This window comes from Myotis davidii, unplaced genomic scaffold (genome assembly GCF_000327345.1).
Source record: "Myotis davidii unplaced genomic scaffold, ASM32734v1 scaffold979, whole genome shotgun sequence".
NCBI lineage: Eukaryota > Metazoa > Chordata > Mammalia > Chiroptera > Vespertilionidae > Myotis > Myotis davidii.
The window spans coordinates 102,849-109,281 of NW_006290769.1; the positions used below are offsets into that span (position 1 = coordinate 102,849).

Below are 6,433 nucleotides of genomic sequence, written 5' to 3' on the forward strand. Positions count from 1 at the left end.
TAAAAACTAATAAGTTTTTAAATAATAAATCTATCAATAATAACCTATCAATAATAACCTTAAATATAAATGGATTAAATGCTCCAAACAAAGGCATAGGGTAGCTGAATGGGTACAAAAACACGACCCAACTATATGCTGTCTACAAGAGACACACCTCAAAACAAAACACACACGATGAGAGTTAAGGGATAGAAAAAAAAAATTCCATGCAAATGGAAAAGAAAAAAAAGCTGGAGTAGCAATACTCATATCCAACAAAACAGACTTAAATGAAGGCCATCACAAGAGACAACAAAGGTCACTACATAATACTAAAGGGATTTATCCAACCAGAGGATATAACCCTGGTAAACATATTTGCAGCCAATATAGGAATACCTAAATATATAAAAAAAACTTCTAGAGGACTTTAAGTGAGAGATTGAACAATTTAATTTGCAGTTTAGTGCCTTCCTTACAGTCAGCAGTGTGTGTTTCTGTGCTGCTGGTCCCAGCACTTCAGAATGTATCTATCCCTGGCGGAGAAAACCTCATAATGAAAACGTTAGTGTGTGACAAAATCTGAACCAGAAAGTTACTGGAGTTGATCAGTCTCAGTATGATTCAGGATAAGATTTTCAATTAGCAGATGGTCCAACTGAGGCCGAGAGTCACTTGGTCTTGTTGCTCTGGGTGCTCCTGGGTATCTTCCCGAGACTCCTGTTCATGTTTCTGAGTTGGCAGCTATATTCTACGTCTTGAACATTTGGCCTTAACTTCACCACAGCCCTGGTTAGTTTCTATTTTTAAAGGCACTATTCTAATGGAAATATCCTTGCCCTGAATGAAGCTGGGACTTTGAATTTCACCAATAGCTAGAGCTGCTATGTCATAGAGTTTAGGTTAAATTAAATAGGTAGATTATCGATTTCCTTGACTACGACCTTGAAACAGTCTGCAGCTTCTTCTGGCCCTGCAGGCTCTCTACCTGGGCTGCAGGTGAGGGTAGAAGATCCCATGGAGAACTCCTTCAATAACCACATTTGGAAAATCGCTGGCTGCAGGCAAGACGTATGGATTCCAGAGAAACAGCAGCACCAGCTGGTGGGACAGTTTGCTTGACTCTTCAGATTCTGTCTCCTCAAAAAGATCCACAACTCTCTGCCTTTGGTAGAGAAGGCAAATGCCGTATGTTTAGGAAATGAAGGAAGAGTTTGGGAAGTTCTTCATTTTCTAAAATGTCAACCTATAAATGTTTCCAAACCTTATTGTTGTTATTCCAACATTTTTGGGACCTAGTTCCTCAGATGTTTTGAAGGGATTTCTTGAGTTTTAATATATTTCTTAAACTTTTTGTGCAAGGCATGAAATTCACTGTACCTTTTCTCAACAAAACATTTTCTTCCATTCATTAACATTTTATCTTAAACACCATGTATCCCTGTTCCAGGTCACTCTCCTTGTAACGAAAGGATGGGATATAGACCTCCGTGACTGTGCCTGGCAGCCGGCAGAGATCTCACAGGGATGGCTCACGGCTCACGGCCACTGCTCTACCCCGGCCCACTACCCTGCCTCCCACCCAAGGCTACACAGCATGGACCAAGGTCCTCTGCGATCCCAACACCTGCACATTCCAGGGGCCAAGGAACAGGGGCTCAGGACCTTAGGCACCCAGGTTCCATGCCCAAAAGGCTGTGGAGACCAGCTGCCAATGTATTCTTTATTAGTGCTATGTCATTCTTTATTTCTGCCTATTCTTTTTTCATAGTTACTATATCTTTTCTCATGCTGTTGGGCATCTTTAGCATCATGCTGAACTCTAAATCAGATAAATGTCTTATCTCCGTCTCATTTCTCTCTTCTTCTGGAGAATTCTCTTGTTCTTTAATTTGGGGGTTGTTTCTTTGTCTGCCTATTTGGTTTTGTGACTATGCATTACGTCAGTGGTTCTCAACCTTCCTAATGCCGCGACCCTTTAATACAGTTCCTCATGTTGTGATGACCCCCAATTTCATTGTTACAAATTGAACATAATTAAAGCATAGCGATTAATCACAAAAACAGTATGTAATTATATATGTGTTTTCCGATGGTCTTAGGCGATCCCTGTGAAAGGGTCGCTCGACCCCCAGAGGGGTCGCGACCCACAGGTTGAGAACTGCTGATCTAGAAGTTCTTTCAGCACCTGTGTGAACTAATATAAATTCAGAGTAAACATCATTACATAAAAGGGTACGGTCTTTTTTTTTTTAGTTTTATTCATTTCAAACGGGCCGGATCCGCCCCGAGGGCCGTAGTTTGCCCACGGCTGACCTAGAGACTGATTAGATTCAGTGTTGAGTAGCCCTCAGGCAATCGTCCCCACAGGTGATGAGAGGGTTTCCAATGAGGTAGGGCAACTGCTTCTGTATGGTGGCTAACTGTTATTCTCAGTCTCTCAAGTGATCTCAGAAACTCCACACTGTGGGGTAAGGGGTGTTCCAATAGAGTGGATCAACTGTCTTCCTCCAGGCAAAAAATGCCTCAATAGGAAAGGTCTGCCTCTATGTAGTCTCCACTTTCTGTCCTTGGTTATCAGGGTTCTCTCCAGCCAGCCTTCAGTTAATTGATTATTCAGGGTGTTTTTTTTGTATTTCAGTTGGAATACCAGTTTGGTCCCGGGAGCATGTTTCTGTTGCATCCATTTACTCCTCCACTATTTTTAATCTCCACTCTCCCAGTATTTACGACAGAATGACTTTGTGCAGAAGACCTTCACCAATGCGTCCAGGTAGACATTCTTTGTTCAAAAGCTTTTAAAAAATTTTATTCATTTCAGGAACAGAAATATTGATTTGTGATTCCACATTACTTATGTATTCATTGGTTGATTCTTGTATGTGCCCTAATTGAGGACCAAACTTGAAACCTTGACATATCATGACAATGCTTCTAAACAATTGAGCTTCATGGCCAGGGCCTCTCAGTTGTTCCATTCGTAACTTTTCTAGAGATGTGTGCCTTTAATTCCCTTAATTTCCAAAGTGGCTACTCATCTCTCAGGAGGCCATAATCTCTTTCTACCTAGCCATTTCCTGTGGAAGTATATAGTTCTAAGTTACTCTAATGTACTGCAGTCCTCATCTTTATTTTCTGAGGTTTCAAATAATGCCTTGTTCTCATCAGCACAGTGAGTCAGGTGAAAGACAAACCAGCCCTGTAGATAGTCCCTGAGAAGCTAAAATGCTGGACACATAGTCTACTTTTGTTTCTGTCCCAAGGGAGGAGCTACAACAAGTATGTCAAACTCAAAGGCTAACACGGGCCAAATAAAAAAAGTTTAAGTTTATGTGGGCCACAAAAAAACCAAAGTTTCAATTTATATAGAAATGTAGGTTTATTTCGATAGAGACATGCTTGAATATAAAAGGCTAAAATGAGTAATCATTAACATAACATAATACATTTTAATGAAAATTAATATTTTTTCTTGAACATTAACTTACCAGACACTGAATAACTGCACAAATTAGTAAGTGTAAGGGATATAAACCTATTTTCCTTGTTCTCTGAAAGCGAAGTATTTCCTGTTGTGCACACCAAACAAGTCAGTCCAAGACTAATGACGTGTCAATTAGCTACTAAAATATTAGCTGCTAGTATTAGTGGAAAGAAATGGTGCGCCGGCGCGTAAGGAAAATAAATGCAACACAATTATAGTAATCAGCCATTAGCGAATGTTGTAGTTCATTATTAATAATTATATCTAGCAGGATATTGTAAAAATTAAGTTACAAAATTTTTATTAAAATGTTTCTTACATACTGTTATATTGGCTGGGCCACAAAAATATTCATTGTGGGCTGCATGTGGCCCGCAGGCTGTGAGATTGACATGCTTGAGCTACAGTATGAGAGTGTTCTTTCCAGATTGCACTATGCTACACAAGAAAAGGCAGACACATTCAAAATGCCAGAAACTTTCCTATTCCTTTTAATGGAGGCTCTTCCTAGTTATATGCTGGCCAGGGTACTACAGATTCTCAAATAGTCTCTAGAATTCCTACAAATATGTTTTGATGGTATATTGTTAACTCCGTGTCTCTGCGGGGGAACTATGACCTGGAGCTTCTTGATGACAGCAATCTTCTACAGATATTTTTTTAACCACCATTTTTAATATATCTTAGCAGATTCCACTTAGTGTTGGAGTTAATTACCCTTTTCTCAATTTTTTGAAAACATTCCACCTCTCTATTTTTCAGTTACACAAGAAAATCACTCCTATGAGGTATACCACTTTGATCATCTACCTAATTTACCACATTTAGTCCCCAATAGATTTTTTCTTTTAATCAATACTTGACACTGTGTCACAAATATAAAAAGAATATATACAGCAAAATTCATGAGGAGTTTTTAAAAGTACTTTGGAAAGAGGTTATTTGGCAAAAATATCTGAGTCATACTACTATATATACTTAATATAAATACGATAAACAAAGTTCCATACAATAATGCTACTGTAAAAGTTTCCAAAAGAGGTTGCATTATTTGATAACTATAAATTGTACATATGCAGAAAAAAATCTTAATATTTGGTTGTGTTGGCCACAGGAGTATTCAATTAATCTACTTATTTGATACTATTTCTCTTGCTTTTAGTCTATAAAGAAGGCTATTCATAAGTTTTAAGATTATTTTACCTTTACTAATAGGTTGGTAACCATGAATTAGAAGTAATATTTTAATTAAGAAATCTAGGATAAATAAAAATTGTGTATCCAGAATAAGTCAATAAATTATATTTAAGAATAAAAAGCATCCTGTGGTAAACATGAACTAAATAATCTCCTCTTATGCCATTAATGATATTAAAACAAATGATCCTATTCCATTTGTTAAAAATGTCAATTATTAGCCTTAACATCCTATTACTACACTATCACATCGAGTTCTAACAAATGAAATTTCTCCACAGAACTTTAATAGTGTAGCCCTTCCTAATTAGCAGCTACTTCCAAATTATTGCTAGAGGTAGACAATATAGTTGAAATAGGTGCAAAAAGAGACAAAATTATAAATAGAGGTGTATTTGTTTCCTACTGCTCCCTTAACAAGTTAGCAAAATCTTACCCATTTAAAGAATGCAAATTTATCATCTTATAGTTCTGCAGGTCAAAAATTTGATGAGTCTAAAACAGCTAAAAATCAAGGTGTCAGCATAGCTGCATTGCTTTCTGGAGGCTAGAGGAGGATCCATTTTTGTTTGTTTGTTTATTCAAATTGCTAGCAACGTTCAGTTCCCTGTGGTTGTAGGACTGATTCCTGTCTCCTTACCAGATATCAACAGAAGGCAAATTCTAGTTTCTATAAGTGATGGCATTTCTTAGGTCTTGGCCATCTTATTGCCTCTTTAAAACCAGCAAGGGTGAACTAAGTCTCTAATCTGTTCCTCTGCCTCTTTTGTCTAGTTTAAAGAGCTCCTGTGATTACAGAGCCCACCCAGATAATCCTGGTTAATCTCTAACTGAAGGTCACCTGAATAGTGACCTTAATTCATTTCTGCCATGTGACAGCCCCTTGGTCTCTCGCTCTGAAATTTCAACACATTAACCAACTATCCTATACAAGAGGCCCGATGCACAAAATTCTTGCAAGAGTAGGACTTCCTTCCCCTGGCTGCCAGCACTGGCTTCCCTCCGGCACCCAGGACACAGACCCGGCTTCATCCGGATGGTCATCAAGAAGGACATCTGGTCTAATTAGCATATTCTGCTTTTATTATTATAGACGAGAGGCCGAGTACACAAAATTGTGTGCGCTGGGGGGGGGGGGAGGGGGGGAGTCCCTCAGCCGGGCCTGTGCCCTCTCGCAGTCTGGGACCCCTCGGGAGATAACGACCTGCTGGCTTAGGCCTGCTCCCGGGTGACAGAGGGCAGGCCCAATCCCTAGGTGCAGCCACTGGTCAGGCTCAGAGCAGGGCCGATTGGGGAGTTGGGGCGCCCCCACCGGTCATGCACAGAGCAAGGGGATCGGGAGGGTGTGATGCCACCGTCAGTCACACACAGGGTAGCGCCGATTGGAGGGTTGGGCCACCGCCCCGTCACACTCAAGGCAGGGTCGATGGGGAGGTTGTGGCGCCACCCCGTCACACACAGAGCAAGGCCGATCAGGGGGTTGAGGCATCACACCCTGTCACACACAGAGCCGCAGGGCGATCAGGGGGTTGGGGCACCGCCCTCTATTACCCACAGAGCAGGGCCGATCAGGGGGTTGGGGCACCGCCACTATCACACTCAGGGCAGGGCCGATGGGGATGTTATGGCTCCACCCCATCACACACAGAACAGGCCCCATGGGGGGTAGGGGGGTTGGGGCGCCGCCCTCTATCACCCACAGAGCAGGGCCGATCAGGTGGTTGGGGCGCCGCCACTCTCACACTCAGGGCAGGGCCGATAGGGAGGTTA

General features: G+C 41.1%; 1 protein-coding gene and 1 pseudogene across 1 annotated transcript in view; both read right to left on the reverse strand.

Moving 5' to 3' along the window:
- CCDC138 (coiled-coil domain containing 138) overlaps positions 1–6,433 on the reverse strand; it is a gene marked incomplete at its 3' end in the record, with an annotated part of 183,736 nt that overhangs the window by 101,357 nt on the left and 75,946 nt on the right. The gene's annotated exons all lie outside the window — the stretch shown is intronic.
- On the reverse strand, positions 919–1,501 carry LOC102751989 (annotated as a pseudogene).